Source organism: Sciurus carolinensis, chromosome 16 (genome assembly GCF_902686445.1).
Source record: "Sciurus carolinensis chromosome 16, mSciCar1.2, whole genome shotgun sequence".
NCBI classification, from domain to species: domain Eukaryota; kingdom Metazoa; phylum Chordata; class Mammalia; order Rodentia; family Sciuridae; genus Sciurus; species Sciurus carolinensis.
In genome coordinates, this window is record NC_062228.1 from 43570845 (window position 1) to 43587972 (window position 17128).

Genomic DNA, 17128 nt, shown 5'->3' on the forward strand with positions numbered 1-17128 from the left:
GGTGTCTACCTACCTGGGGGTCCTGGCTTCAGGTGAGTCCAAGTTGAGTTCTCCAGCCCTTATCCCTGCAAGACCCCAGATGACTGATCCCAGCCCCAGACACAGAGGGTAAGACCAGAGTAACCTTCGAGGACCAGAGGGTTACTCACATACTTGCCATGGGTAACCCTCCATTCCTACTCCTTCCCACAGGTCCACTGTGCCCAGCACAGTCACACTCCACCCATGTGCTTTGCCTGCTGGGTCACTTATGTGGGAATGAAGCTGCCACCAGACCATAGGGTAGCTAGAATTTCCATGAAAGGTGCAAAGGCTGCATGGGTGACGTAGGCTCCCGGCTGAGAGGCACGCCCACAAATCAGTGCAGAGCCAAGCTAGTCAACACCTCGAGCCTGGCTTTGGCTACCATCCCCTCACTGGGCCACTAGCCACAGTTGCTTGCTGCCACCCCGGCTGCTAGGTGTCCTGTAAACCCTGTCGTGCCCCTTGGGGTGTCTCAGGCATCTGCGTGGCCTCGGGCAGGCCCTGTCACTGTATCCTCAAGAGCACCACCCAAGCGCTAATATTTAAATTGGTGAGCGTGGCCCAGCAGGTATGTGGCCTTTAGAGGTGGTGCTAGAAAAAGGCCCAGGAAGGCCTGGCCTCTGCCGCGTGCCGCTCTGACTTCGCAGTGGCCCCTGACGTGGGAGATACGTCACAGTGAGGCCCTGCCCTGCAGCCCACCTCATTGATTGCCTTCAAGACTGTCCTGGTGGGGGCATGTCTGTGTGTCCATCTCTGAAGCTCTCCTTCCCTCCCCTCCAACACCATCATTTCCGATCTTCTCCTCCCTCGTCTGCACTCTCCTTCCTCATCTCTCTCCTCCTCTTCCCTTCACCTTTCCATTCCTGCACCACCAGCAGGGGCTGTGCCTCCCTGCTCGGTGCTGCACAGTCTCTGTGACTCTGTCTTTCCCTCCTCTCTTCTCTTCACCCATCCCCTGACCTTCATCTCCTGCCTTTCCCCTCCCACTCCACTTCTGGGGATTGAACCCAGGAGCACTTGATCACTGAGTCACATCTGCAGTCCATCTATCATTTATTTTTTATTTCGTATTGTAATTTGAGACAGAGTCTTGCTAAGTTGCCCAGGCTGGCCTAGAACTGGTGATCCTCCTGCCTCAGCCTCCTGAAGAGCTGGGATGATGGGTAAACACCACAGCTCCAGATTCCTATCCTTTCCTCCTCCTGGGCCTCAGAGTGCCCTCTCCCCCACAAAGTCATCACTCCTCCCCATCCACCCTCCCCACACCTGTCCCGTGCACCCAAACCCATTCCTGAGTATCCCTCTCTCACCACTAGCCCTTCCTCTATGGTGCAAGGGTCTCTTTCTCCCCAGAATATTCCCTCCTCCTCTCTTCTTCTATCCCCAGCATCCCCTCCCTCCTCTTCCTTGGGCCTATAGCCTTCCCCATCCCTACCTGCTACAATCACCGCTTACTTAATCCCTATCGGGGGATTACCACACTGCTTGGGTTAAGGCTGCCATAACCCAATCATTTCACCTCTAAACCTTCCTGCATTGTCTCACATATGGGCTTTTGGGGGACAGCTAATTTCTAAATCATAACACCACTCCACAATACCCAAAATATTGCCTGCCCCCACTTCCCTTTCACTTGCCCCCATCAAATCCTAGGTCTCCTCTGCCCTAAACCTCACCCCATGTCCCTCCTCGAAGTCACACCCTCCTCCTCCCCCCAGTCCTGACACACCACCTCTTACTCCTGTAACACACTCCTCAACACACCCCCTTCCTCCTGGGACGTCCTTCCTTGTTCTTGAGTGTGCGCTGTCTGCAGCCCAGCATGGCCTCGCGCCTGGCCTCTGCAGCAACTTCAGCGACCAATGACTTGCCGCTGCTGCGGTCTCGCCCTGTGCCGTGCCAGCCTTGCCCAGGGCGGGCCTGTTCAGTGGCCACTGAGAGCACAGACCCAGAAACAGGGCGGCCTGCCACCTACAGCCCCCTGTGCAAGCTGGGGGTCCTGCTGGCACCCTGCGCCCAGCCCGCTGATGAAGTCCTTCTTCCGGGTGTGTGTGGAGACCTGGGACTGCCTGCCTGCACCTGCCAGGGGACCGTGGCCTATGCGGCGGCCGGCCAGACAGCTGGTAGCAGGGCACACCCTGGAGGGTGGCAGGCTCCTGTTGTGAGTCTTCTAACCAAGGTTGTCCCCAGCCAGAGTGAGTGGGGACTTGCAGCCTTTCTTCATCCACAGGTATTAGTTGAGGACCTCCTAAGTGCTGGGCCCAGGCTGGGGACAGCACCAAACAAGAGGGACAGACTGAGAATGCATACATTCTCAGAGAAGGACAGACTGAGTTCTTAGTTAGCTGAGGGCACTGCGAGGGAGGAGTGTGGAGCCCAAGGGCGGGAGGAGGAAAGCAGTGGAGAGAGCACGGGGACCTAAGGAGAGAGGGGACCTTCAGGACAGGGGCGAGACCTGGAGACCTCTGTGTGGGAAGAGGTGGGAGGGGATGTGGGGTGCTCTTTTAAGGCAGTAGCTCTCAAAGTTTCTCAGAAGCACCAGCAACAACCAGGGCTTGTTAAAAGTGCAAATTCTTGGGACTGGAGGTTTTGGTTCAGTGGTAAAGTGCATGGGTGAGGCCCTGGCTCAGTCCCCAGCAAGGGTCAAAGTGGGGTGATGTAAACTCTTGCTCTGCCCCAGACACACTGAATCAGAAACTCTAGAACGGTGCCCAGCAAGCTAGGTTGTAATGACCTCTCTAAGAGATTCTAAAGCAAGGCCAGACCTGAGAGCTTCTGTTCTACTTACTTTAAGTTAGCCCACTCTGCCCTCCAACTGCCACATGACGGCAGGGTGTGTGGCCCAGGGGTAGAGCACTTTTCTACAATGCATGAGATCTTGGGTTCCGTCCCCAGGACCACAGAAACTAAAACAAATGTTACTCTACAAGACAGAAATGATTGTCTGACTTCTATAGTTAAGGAAACTGAGGCACAGAGAAGCTAAGTAATTCCCCATATCCCACAGCCAGTAACTGGCCTTCCCACTGATTCCAGAATCCTGGCTCTGACCCATGACACTATAGCACCTCTACGTAATGTAAAAAGAGTTCCAATGATGACGTAAAAGGACACCTGCCACTCGGGAGGCTGAGGCAGGAGGATCCCAAGTTAGAGGCTAACCTCAGTAACTTAGTGAGACCCTGTCCCAAAATTTAAAAAATAAAAGTAAAAAGGATAGAGAAGGTAGTTTCAGTGGTAAAGTGCCCCTGGGTTCAATCCCCAATACCAAATATAAATAAATAAGAAAGTAAATAAATGAATGAATAAATAAATAAAGCCAATCTTCATTGCTAAGCCCTGTACTACTTCAATTAATTCTCCCATCAGCCTCATCAGGAAAGTACATTTTACAGATAAGGGAAACCAAGGCACAGATGGCTAAGGAATTTGCCCAAAGTCACACACCTAAAACTATGGCTCAACTGGATCTAAACAGTTATTCATTTTTTTAACAGAATCTCAACAACTCCTTTTTATTTCTTATTTTGAGACAGGGTCTCACTAAGTTGTTCAGCGTTTAGCTAAATTCCTGAGGCCGACCTCAAACTTGCAATCCTCCTGCCTCAGGCTCCCAGGCAACTGAGATTACAAGCGTGTGCCACTGTGCCTGGCAAATAATTTTTGTATTATTCTTTGTGGTGCTGGGAATTGAACGGAGGGCTTTACGCATGCTAGGCAAGTTTTCTACCAACTGAGCTACATCCCCAGCCCTCAGGCAAAACACTTCATGGTAGTGTCAGAATCCCTACTGAAATCAAAGAGCGGAAGAAAAAAGGTTTTGGAAAACTAAAAATAAAAAACAAAACAAAAAGAAAGAAAGAAAAAGGGTTTTGGAGCACACATAACTGCAAAGACTAAAAGAGCCTTTCTGCATTTCTATCTTCAGGCTTAGCTAGATATCAAGAATTTCTCTCTCTCTCTCTCTCTCTCTCTCTCTCTCTCTCTCTCTCTCTCTCTCGCTCTCTTTCTCTCTTGTTTGTTTGTGAAGGGAATTGAACCCAAGGGCGCTTTTCCACTGAGTTACATCCTCAGTCTTTTTTTTTTTTTTTTTTTTTTTTTTTTTTTTTTTTGAGATAAATTCTCTTTGGAGTCCTCTCTGCCACGTCCTGCATGGAGGAGGATGTTGGTGGTTTTTCTACCTATTACCCCCAAAATTTTTCTACTCAATAAACACACAAGAGTCAATACTCTTTTTATGAGAGGGGACGTGACGAATCCGGCCATACCAGCTCTGGCCTTTTTACAACAACCGAGTGCCCAACTCTCCTTTATTTATAATATGCAGGTAAAAGCAGGTAAAGACCAGGAGGAGCTTCTTCTGTGATGGACAGGATAGGGTGGAGTTAGGGGAGCCATCCTCTTAGGGGGAAAATTCCAGAAGGAGACAGGGAACCACTCCCACGCTGCACTACATGTTTTCTGGCAGTTCCTAGAAGCCAGGCCTCTGCAACCCATGGCTCAACCTAGTCTGATTCTGCTACATAGGACAGCTTCCCACAAGATCTCATTAAGTGTCTGACCTCCAACTTGCAATCCCCCTGCCTCAGCCTCCCAAGTTGTTGGGATTTCAGGCAACTCTTCGAAATCAAGAATTTTCCATTGCAGTTAATAGAAATTTGTGTCTCTTCTTTGTGTTGGTCTTGCTTGTCCCTTTTCTTCCTTCCCCTCTTGCTTAGTTTTATTTATTTATTTGGGACAGAGTTTCCCTAAATAGCAGGGGCTAGCCTCCAACTTGCCATCCTCCGGTCTCAGCCTCCTGGGTAGGTGAGATTATAGATATGCCCCAACTCTGTTAGACTTTATTCTCAAACAGATTCACCCCCTGACGCGGTGGTAGCAACAAGGTCATCAATGACTTCAGAGTAAATCCTACAACTTCAAAGCCTAACACCATTTTTCCCAATGGTGGCCTTCCTTAGGCTTTGCTGGCCAATTATCATGACCAGAGGAGGGAGAAATAATTCTGAAAGCCAGGCTTGAGGCCTGTTAGCACCCCTTCCAGGAGCCTGGTGATGTAATCACCTCAGTTCACATATTGAAAGTAAGGATGGGGAGGCTGGGTGTGTAGCTCGGTGGTAGAGCAGTTTCCTGATATGTGTGAAGTCCTAGATTTGTTCCTCACAACGGGGGTTGGGGGGGAGTAAGAATGGGTGGTTGTCAAAAGTAGGTACAGGCTGGGCATGGTGGCGACTTTGGAGGCTGAGGCAGGAGGATCACAAGTTTGAGGGCAGCCTCAGCAACTTGGCAAGGCCCTGTCTCAAAATCGAAACTAAGAAGGGCTGGGGATGTGGTTCAGTGGTTAAGCACCCCTGGGTTCAATCCCTGGTACCAAAAAAGAAATGAAGGTCCAGGTTATTATTAGAAAGGTACGGAAGCCCCGCATGGGGTTGCATGCCCATAATACCAGAGACTTAGGAGACTGAGGCAGGAGGATCACAAGTTCAAGGTCAGCCTCAGCAACTTGGTGAGGTTCTCAGCAATTTAGCGAGACCCTGTCTCAAAATAAAAAATACTGGGGATATAGTTCAGTGGTAAAGCACCCCTGGAATCAATCCCCAGGATGGAAAACAAAAATAGGCATCACTGCTTGAGTCCACAGGCAGGTCCTCCTGTGGACCTGCCACCTTTGGTGGCGGGCAGGATCACTTGGTTCACATGGAGGCTAATCCCTTCGGCAGAGGCCAGGGATGAGGGAACAAGACTCCAGAAAAGACAAAGAGAAGGGAAGTCACGTTGGTCATATCCTGGGCACATTAAAGTAGCCAGCACACTGTGTCCCCATGGATCTCTGCTCTGGCTGCCTCAATGGCCAGTACTTCCCTGAGAGCACTCCCTTGGGTCTTTGTTAGAGTCACACTGGTCTTGCCCCTCTTTGCCTCTGACAGCCATACTCTTCCTCCCATCTCAGAGCCTCTCGCTGTCCCCTCCCACCCCACCTCGCCTTCCACCGGCTTCCTCCACACCGGGCATGTCTACCCACCTCTCCTCCCACACCTGCCAGCAGGGAGAGAGTGTGACCTGTGATCCTTTAACTGCCGTAACGGGGGAGCTCGTGGCATCTCAAATGGAATTCTAGGCTATTAATTGTGAGGTGACCAAGGTGGGGTCCAAGGAGTCAGAGATGGAGTCGTGACTTCTGGATCCTGAGAAGGAGGGGAGGGGGCTTTGCTTTGGGTCTGAGGGAAGAGAGGCCTGGGGACCCAGAGTCATGGGCTCCTGGCTTCCTCCCTCCCCTACAGCTTCCTCTACCCTTGCCCTGAGTTCCATAGCCCCACCACTGGTTACCCCACCATGGCCCTAGGGCCCTGGCTACTCTCACTTTGTCCCATATGAATCTTCATGCCCAGCCCCTTGGCCCCAGCAATGGCAGCCACCACTGTTCCCTACCTGCAATGCCTACCTGGACACCTGTTCCTGAAAGCCACTGTGCGCCTGACACCCACTGCCCTGCTTCCTGCACCAATGCTGTACTTTCTGGATGGACAGATGTACTAGGCCCTGACGTGCCTGGATAGACCCTGATACCAGGATGACCTGGTGCCAGCCCAACAAGTGCTGAGGTGGTTGTAAGTCCTTCATAGGTGGCTGGCACTGCTGCCCGTTGACCCAGGCCTTGCCCAGTCCCATTGTCCTGGAGGAAACACCGGTCTACACTGCCACGGAAGACTTCCATTTCCACATATTTAGAGGGGCTACTGGGAATTTCTCAGCTCCTACATCTACCAAATGGTGAGTCAGGAGCACAATGGAAGCCAAACTCAAACCCGTCAGCCTGGTTGATCAGATCCTACTTCTGAAGCCATGTAGCTGCACCAAAGCTTTGACCCTCTCAGTTTGTGACCTGACCTGACCCCATGAGCCTGAAGTGCCTCAGCTACAACCAGGTGAGGTTCCAAAGACCCCATATTATTCCTACTACTCCAGGCAACCTATAGTGGTCCCTCTTTTATTAACTTTGCCTTGGGATCTCAAAGATGCCCACTCCAATTTCCTACTGACCCTATGCATCGCCCCAGTGGCTATTGAGTCCCTCCCAACTGACTTGCTGGTTGGTCCCTCCCCAACAACTCCCCACTTGCCATTATTAACCACCACTGAGACTCCAATTACCCTACCATTGACTCTCCATTGAGTCCTCAATGATCAGCCTATTAACGCCCTAATAGAATCCCCTTGTCCCATGGGTACCCCATGGGTACATATCCCCACTGACCCTCCTTTTCACTGGATATTCCACTAACCCATTGAGTCATCCACTGCCCCTGAACTGATCCTTCCACTCTTAAATTGACTTGCCCATTAACCCTACCCACTGTCCTGTTGACCCACCCTCCCCCATGGATCTGAACTCAGCAGTCTGTTGACCTTCCCAGTGATCCATTAACTGGTCCATTAATGTCCACAATTACCTTCCCAATGAACTCTCCCACCATCCACTGATTCTATTGAACTTCCTATTAATATTGACTCTTCCATTGAATTCTCAAGCCTTTTGATTATCCTAATTCAGTCTCTCTTTAACCCATTTTCTCACACATTGAACTTTCCAATGTCCCATTAACTCCTTGACTTACCTGCTGATGCCACCCAGCTTACTCTCCAGCAGAGCCTCCCCCACTTCATTGACACCCACTAAGTCTAAATTCTTAGTGATCTGTGAATTTGTCCACTGTTTCTTCATTCGCCATCTTCTTGATCTCCCCATTGCTCCCCCAATGACCCTTACTCACTTAGCAATCCTCTCACGACCCCTCATTGAACTTCCAGTGATCCTCATTAACTCTGACCATCTGATCACTCTACCATTAATACCCCCATTGAATCCTTACCCTCCGTTGAGGCTCCTACTGAGTAGACCAGAGAGTTAACTACTTTTGATAAAAGTACTATCTCTTCATGAGGGCCTAAAGATGTCCAATGGGTATCTAAAATCAGGATAAAGCAGGCATCTCTGCTTCATTTTGTACCTTTCTTCAGATTCCTGCTCAGCTCTGCATGTGGGTAGGTTCATTGCTTTCTGTATAGGGGGGTTCAAGAAGATCTCTTTAGAGGTACAAGAGATCTCTATTTGGACCTTTTAGGCTCACAGAAAAGAACTTGAGGGCATATCAGGTTTTAACAAAGAGGAAGAATTGTATTAGAAAGTGAAAGGTGAAGATATTCATCCTCAGAGCAGAAGGTGGGCTAGCTCAAGAGTGAGAAGCACTTTGGAGGTCTTGGGCTCTTTTATTTGTTTATTTTTAGTACTGAACCCAGGGGTACTCTACCACTGAGCTATATCCACTGCCCACTTTTTGTCTTTTGAGATAGGATCTTGCTACGTTGCCAAGGCTAGCCTTGAACTTGTGATCCTCCTGCTTCAGCCTCCTGAGTCTTGGATTACAGGTATGCCCCACCTTGCTGGTATGAGAGCTTCTTTTAAAGGAAACTTTGTGAGGGGTGGACATGGTAATGTATATGAGAATGATGTCAGTTCAGTGAGTTCGGTTCTTTGATCATGGATCAGGAGACATTTATGACGGCCTGGTCTTCTTCCAGAATGTTCGGGTTGACATTGTCTCTCTCTCTTTTTTTTTTTTTTTTGGTACTGGGAATCGAACTCAAGGCCTTGTGCTTGTGAGGCAAGCACTCTACCAGCTGAGCTATCTCTCCAGCCCAAAGGAACTTTTTTTTTTTTTTTTTGACATTGTCTCTTCTACAATGTTTGGAATGTGCCTACATAATATATTTCTTAAAATACATCTCTCTTTGCTTTATCTAATCTGAAAATACATGTGGAGGCTAACACTGCACTTAATCTTTAATCAAAATGAGGCAATTTTCACAGATGAGTGAATTTACAGTAACTCTTAACATTTATAGATTTCTCAGAAATTTGGGAGTAACATGCCTGGAGGTAAAAACAGGCCTGGAGAGTATGTCTAATCATGTGGCTTTTAGATTGATAGCTACAGTCTCTTTTTCCTTCCCTTTTGTCTTCTTTCTACCTATCTTTAGTTCTTCTATCCTACTTCATGTTCACCTAAAACTGGTAATACAATCTATCTTGTCCCCCAGCAAAGCTGAAGGCACCAAGACAAGAATATTTTCAAGATTTTCAGGGACATTCCCTGGCTGCAATGGTGAACACCTGTTATCTTAGTGACTCAGGAGACTGAGGCAGGAGGATTGAAAGTTCAAGGCCAGCCTGGGCAACTTAGCAATATCCTGTTTAAAAATTTTTTTAAAAATGGCTGTGGAGGACTGGAGTTGTGGCTCAGTGGTAGAGCGCTTGCCTGGCATGTGTGAAGCTCTGGGTTTGATACTCAGCACCACAGGTAAATAAATAAAATAAAAGATCATTGTCAGGGCTGGAGTTGTGGCTCAGTGGTATAGCACTTGCCTGGCATGTGTGAAGCCCTGGCTTCAATACTCAGCATCACATAAAAATAAATAAAGTAAAGGCATTATGTCTCTATAACTAAAAAATATATTTAAAAAAAAAATCCGTTGACAACTAAAAAAAGATTTTAGAAAATGGAGGTGAATATAGCTCAGTAGTACCTGCAGTAACACACACACACACACACACACACACACACGATTTGCAGGAACGTTCAAGCTTTTATAGCCTCCTGTTGCAGACCTAAACCTGCATTCACCTTGGAGTCCATAAAGAGCAGAGCTTCACAAATAGATCACCTTATGATGAAATTGCCCACCCTAAGCAATCATCTCATGGAAACTGAATTGCCCCTTTCCATGATCTCAGTGCTAGGTAATAGACAGATGTGCGTGGTGGGAACATAAGGTTAAGGGGATAATTCTATAAAATGGGCCCACTGTGCTGACCCTCACAGGCTTTCTTTTCCAAGAAGCAATTTACCTGCAGCCCTGCCTGCAGGTACAGAATATGTTACATTCCTCAGTGGACAGAATATGTTACATTCCTCAGCAAACAATCTGTTATGGGCAGGATAAATGCAGGCACCAAAAGGTTTCCTCCCTGCCAATAAGAAAAACACAAGTTACCCCGAAGGGGAGATTTTTTGATTCTTACACCAATCAGATCACAGAACTAAGAGAGATAGGATAATCCCCCTAAGCATAAAATCTATAAGAACAAGGTCCAATTAGAACTGGTTGGCATGGACCAAAGTGACCCAGAGTTGCCTTGGATCTTGAGCATATCATTACAATAGGAAAATTTCCCCTCCGTGGGGTAAAACCATGCACAGTAGGGAGTCAGAAGTCTGAGGCAATCCTGCTGTCAGTCAAAAGTCAAGAAGTGGTCCTGGGTGGGAGTCTCTGGAAACCTCGTTGGCACCCCCAACAAAGCTGGAATGCAGGGGTGGTGCACCATCCTTCTCTCTGAAACAACCCACTCTCTCCTTTGAGGGTGTCCCCTTTATCTATTTTCCTATACCTTCTGATAAACTCATGCCTATTATTCTGAATGACATGCCTGAGAATTTTCCAGTGTGATTGCAAGAACTGGTAACTGTGGACGCTGTGGCTGCATCGCCTCTGCAATAGGCCCTTACTCTGTAATATCAGGACTGACAGGAAATCATCCTCAGCAGAAAATGATTTGACTGAGGTGAGGCAGAACATGGTGGAAGGTCGTGGTGGAGGAAAGCTACAAAGCTCATGGCAGGCAGGAAGGAGAAAGAGGAGGAGGAAAAAGGAGAAGGAGAAAAAAGGAGAGGAGAAGGAAGAGGAGGAGAGAAAAGAGGGAAAGGGGCCTGGGGAACAAGAAACGCCCTTCCAGGGCAGGCCTCCAGTGACCTCTTTCCTCCAATCTCTTTTCTACCACCTACAATTTCCACCACCTTCTAGTAGCCATTCAGTTATAAGTGGATTAACCCACTGATGAGATCAGAGCCCTCATGATTCAATCAATTCCCAAAAGACTCCCCTCTGAATATTTCTGCATTGGGGACCAAGGCTTTAACCCATGAGACTTCAGGAGACATTCTGAATCCAAACCATAAGAGTCGCTCAGGTGATAAGGACTTCTCCAGCCACCTCACAGAACCAAACTGAGATAACAGTCAACCAAACCACAGTCTGACCAAGACTGTTCAATTATGCATACGCCTCTGTCCAAATTATTCCTCCATTTAAACCCAGAGTTCACATCAATGCCACAAAGACAAGACTGAGACGCTTGATCTCACTGTCTTCCCTGTATAGCCATATTGATTAAAGATTCTTTCCTTTTTATTCTTTTCTTTGCACTGGAGATTGAACCACCCAGGAGCACTTCAACACTGAGTTACAATCCCTTCTCTTTTTACTTTATTTGGAGACAGGGTCTCTGGTAACTTGCCCAGGCTGGCCTTGAACTTGAGATCCTCCTGCCTCAGCCTCCCCAGTTGCTGGGATTACAGACTTGTCAGCTGCAACTGGCTTCCTTTCCTGCTTTTCACCATTACTTTCTCTGTATGGTTTTTTGGATGAGTGGCAGGACCTGATTTGTTGGGACCCCTGGAGTCCTGCTTCTGGCCTAGGGCTTGGATAACATGACCTTCCACTGAATCCTCTTATGAAACGTAATAACTACCCCTATTAACCAACCTCTAATGTTCTCCTTGATCCCTCTCTGGTTCTTCCTGCTGACCCTCCACTACTGTGTACTCTCTCCTGCTGTCTCCCTGCTGCGTATCCTCCCTGTAGGTGGTCAGAATTCACGAATGGCTGTCTTTCTCTCATGGAAGCTGCTTCTGCACTACCTTCAGAGCCACTAGCTCTGCATGGAAATAGACTTCTGCCTGTCCTGACCTAGGACTGGGGCAGCCTGGAGCCTGTGATGGCTGCCGGGGTTTGTGAACCCTACCTATGTGAACTCTGCAGCCCCAGTGGCTCCAGTGCCCTTGCCTTTGCTGGACTGCAGCCTGGTCTGGGAGCCCTTTTGAGAACCACACTGCAACTACAGAGTACCCCATTTGCCAGGGAAGTGCACTGTGGGCTGCTGGCAGCAGCCCCAGATTCCCAAGCTATGCAGTGCTAGACTCCACTGGACAAACTGCATGGCAAACGGGGCCACACCTTTGGGTCATCTACCCTGTTGCTTGCCAGGCCCTGTGCCTACACCTGTGGCTCGGGACAGCCGACTTCTGTCTAAAATGCCTGGAGAAGTTGGGAGAGATCAGAAGAACCCAGACTTAGGCCACCAGACACTGATGCAGCAAAGCCAAGGGAAGAAGTTCCCACTGGTTGGGAGGAAACAGCAGGCAGAGTGGGCCATGGAGAGATTTCAGATCAGGTTTGGAGCAGCCATATCTGCTGTGGCTACAGTTTAGTAAACAAAATCTTCCTGTCTTTTGTGTCTGTCTCATTTCATCACTCTGTGTCTATGCACCCACTCCCCTTCCTGCCTCTGTCTCTAGTTGCCTGTGTTCCTTTCTGATTCCCCTCCCCCAATGACCTCTCTCAGTTCCCCTTCTCTTCCCAGAGTACCTCTGTGTTGCTCTCCCCGACTTCCTCCCTCTCTGCTTCCCCCATCTGCCCATTAGCATCTTGTAGGAGTAGTCCTTTCTCTGTCCCTCAGCTATCTGTCCCCCACCCTGTCTCTCTGTCTGTCCTCCCAGGTTTCAGACCCTCTCATCCCAGTGCTGTGGCGCTGTAAGCAGTGCAGGTATGACCAGGGCTTCTTGCTGAGCTGTGATGTCTGTGTATGTGCCTCTGAGTGTGTGTGCATGGCTACCTGCCTGAGACCGCTGAGCACCATCTGGTACCCTGGGCCTGGCTGCGGATGCTGCAGCCGCTGTAGCGTTGGGGTGAAGGTAGAACACTCTGACTCGCAGGGATAAAGCCTCAGTGAAGGACTGAGCCACTACCAGCCTGAGGGCCCCACGCTCACACTGCACCTGCCAGCGTCCATGCTTGGATCCCATGTGCTACTTGACTTGGTATGTGTGGGGCCCTGGACTTCCTGGTTGATGTGGCTCACAATGGGCATCCAGCTGCAGTTGGACTGCTCACAGTAAGCACCCTCTGGGCTATCACCAGGCCCTGCCCTTCCCCTTCTGGAAACATCTCAGTTTCACCTTATGTAAAATGGACATGTCTGCCCCCTCAGGATTTTAAATGACGAAAGTATACAATTAGGTAGAAACATCCTGGAATATAGTAAGTGCTAAACAGTAGCTGTTAGTACTTGTATTATGTCGACCATGCAGGATTGCAGAAAATCTGTCATTCAGGATTCTTTCAGTAAATACTATTAGTTATAAGCACTTTACCTGCATCATCTCACTTAATTCTCACAACAACCGTATCGGTCAGCTAACACTGCAAAATAAACCACCTCATAGTTTTTTTTTTTTTTTTTTTTTTTTTTCTGGTCCAGGGGATTGAACCCAGGGGCACTCTACTACTGGGCTATATCTGCAGCCATTTTTATTTTTTATTTTGAGACAGGGTTGCCCTAAGTTGCTGAGGCTGGTCTCAAACTTGCGATCCTCCTGCCTCAGCCTCCTGAGTAGCTGGGATTACAGGCATGGACCACCACCCAGCACAACCTCTGAATCTGAGTGACTTACTCAAACCAGTTTTCTCACTCATCTATGAGTTGATTGGCATTTAGCTGATCTTGGCCAGGGTCATGAAGCACTTAGCACTTACCACGTAGCCAGCCTTGTTCTCAGCCCTTTTTTGTTATTTCATCTATTTTCCCAACAACCCTCTGCAGTAGATAAAATTTTCTTTCCATTTTACACAAATAAAGTTCAGAAAAGCCATCTCTGCCCCAATTCTCACAGCTCATTTGTGGCACAATAAGGATGGACATCCGGGTTGCAGGAGTGATGGGAAAAAGCTGGGGCTCCTCAACCACAGTCCCAAATTCTTTCCACCTCTGTAGGTGAGTGGTGAAGGCTGCTGGCTGCCCTGGGCACTGTTAAGGGCTCCCAGGCTGTGGGCTCATTTCATAATGGGCGGGGCGGCCAGATGAACCTATCAGCACCTTCCACCTTCTGAGGCCAGCTATCAGGGCTTGTGAGGACTTTGGTGGCAATGTTGGTCCATTTGACCTGCCTCTGGACACCAGGTCCTGACTGAAGTACTGGTCACTACTCTGCCCACTGCTCCAGCCTGTCCACAGTGTTAGTATCAGCTGCCCCATGAAATTTGTTCAGATCTTTAAAGATCCCAAACTGTGTGGACTTTTGCAGGCATCAGATGGCTCCTTTGACCACTACCTGGGCCACATTGACCCCAAGCCCTTCCTTATGATATGCCTACAAGATAGGTTGTATACGGTGCCACTGCCAGTACCTTGGCCTCCATGATGCCCTCACAGCCTGGCAGGAAGCTGGGATTCCCTGTGAACTCTTGGATGATCCCTAAGCCTTATGATAAATTTTATGGCTGGGTCTAGGGTGCATCCAGAGGAGGTTATGGGTTTCCAGGAAGAACTTCCTCCCCTGATGGGGTCACTAGGTCATAACCTAGTGTTGTAGTTTAGATATGAGGTATCCCCCAAAAGCTCATGTGTGAGACAATCCAGGAAAGTTTAGAGATGAAATAATTGGGTTGTGAGAGCTTTAACTCAATCAGTGTATTGATCCACTTGAATGAGTTAACTGGGTGGTAACTATAGGCAGGTAGTGTATGACTGGAGGAGGTAAGTCTTTGCAGCCATGCCTTTGGGGTTTATATTTTGTCCCTGATGAGTGAGAGCTCTCTCTGCTTCCTGGTGCCATGTCCTCAGCTGCTTTCACCCTCCACACCTTTTCTGCCATGATGTTCTACTTCACCTCAGGCCCAGAGCAACAGAGTCAGCAGTATATGGAGTGAGACCTGTGAAACTGTGAGCCACAAACAAACTTATCCTCCTCTAAAATTGTTATTGTCAGGTTTTTTGGTCACAGCAGAAAAAAAAAAAAAAAACCCACACTTACTGAAATAGAAATTGGTACTGGGAGTGGGCCCATTGCTGTGACTAACCTGAGCAGGTGGTTCAGAAACTTTTAGAGCTTTTTGGAATATGTGGGAGGAATTTTGAAACGTTTAGAGAGGCAAGCTGGAAATACTTTAGAATGTTGTAAGCAGAGCTAATGGGAGATTCTGGTGGGAGTTTAGAAGACTAGAATGCTGTTAAGACTATGGACAGTAAAGAATGAGCTCATGAGTTTGCACAGAAGGAGAAGGCCATTCATATTGTGTTCTCAATAAGAAGTTCTTAATTTTTGCCCATTTCCTGAGACTTTGTGTGAGACTAAATTTAAAGGTGATGTACTAATTAATCTGGCAGAGGCAATTTCAGGGCGGCATAGCATTCAGGCAATGGCACGGATACTGCTGGCAGCTTTTAGTTACGTTTAGTGTGATAATCAGGAGCAGAAAACAGAGCAAGAAGATTTGAAAACGTTGGAGTGCAGCCACAAAAGTTTGAGTAAAACTGGAGCAAAGGAAGTTGTGGTTGTTAAAAACTTTATAGTCTTCTAACTCACTAAAAAGATACTACATACTTTACCAAGAGAAAATTTAGAAAGATGATTTGAGGGCATCTCAGAAATTGGCAAGACCACACCCATCTCAGGTTCAGAGGTATAAAAGTAAAATTTCCCATAAGAAGACACCAGCGGGCACCCTACTTGCACAGAGGGGTCTAGAAAGTTTTTTCACCATGCTCAGTCACCCAGGCACTCAGTACTGGGGATTGAACCAGGGGCATTTACCACTGAGTTACCTCCCCTGAACATTTCATTTTTTGAGACAGTCTCACTAAGTTGTCCAGGCTGGTCTTCAATTTGTGATCCTCCTGCCTCAGCCTCCCAAGTTGCTGGGATTACAGGTGTGTTCCACCTTGCCTGGCAGGGGTACAATTTAAACAAAGAGACTGAGGAAACAAAGGAAATAATTCTGTTGCTATATTATAATTGTGCCTTTAGAACAAGCTGTAATGAGGAAATAAGTCACATGGACTTCTAGTGCAGCCCTGTTCAAGAGAAATATAATGCAAGACACAAATGCAATTTTAAATCTTCTAGTAGTCATACTTAAAACAGTAAAAATAGGTGAAATTAATTTTAATAATTTATGTTCTCTTTTACCCGATATGTCCAAAATATCATCACTTCAATATATTGTCAATATAAAAATAATGAGATGATCTACGATCCTCTTTTCTTACTAAGTCTTTGAAATTTGGTATGTATGGCCAAGTGGCTGTTTCCACTGTGGATGTTACATCCCCATGAGAGGTGACCCCTTTCTAATGGGGGGAGGTTTCCTTACCTCATCACAAGATGTCCCCTGAACCACAGCATTTTTTCAGTCATAAATGAAAGAAAATGAGAGTCTGTTAACTGTTTTAAGTATAAAATGGAATTTATCTACTTTTACTTGTCTGTAAAGCCATTAGGCAGGACAGGATTCAGGAACTCAAATGATGTCTCTAGGATTTATTCATCCCTGCTTTCTCCTTTTTCTGTGTTAGCTTCTATATTAAGTAAGCTCTCAGTCCAAATGCTACAACAAAGGCTCAAAATTTACATGGCTTAAATTTGATGGAAGTCTATTTCTGTCTCATTAACAGTCCAAGTATAGCCAGTTTGGTTCTTCCAAAATAGACTTCTTCAATCAGGTGGTTCTGCCCTCATTCGCCCCACCCCCACCACATCTATGTTTAAGTAAGTTGGCAGAGAAAAGGGCAGGACAAGGAGGTCAGGAAGTCAGGCCACTTCCTTTAAGGGTATAACTAGAAGTGACACACATCTCCTACACATACTTCCCATAGGCCAACACTTCCTGGAAGGACACCATCTGGCTGCAAAGAAGACTGGAAAATGTATTTTTAGCTGGATGGCCACATGTGTAGCTAAAAATTCTAATTCTGAAAAGTCAGGCATGGTGGCGCACCCGCTTGTAATCCCAGCTACTCAGGAGGCTGAGGCGAGCAGGCTAGAGAGGTAACTGAGCAGGAGAGCGCCCTGGCTTCAATCTCCGGTGCTGAAAAAAAATCTAATTCTAGGGAAGAAATGGAGGATGGATATTTGAGGCCAGCTAAAAACTCACTCTCAAACTACCCCTCACTACAGGGGTGGCCTCCCACTGTTCCAGGTTTACCCAGTAG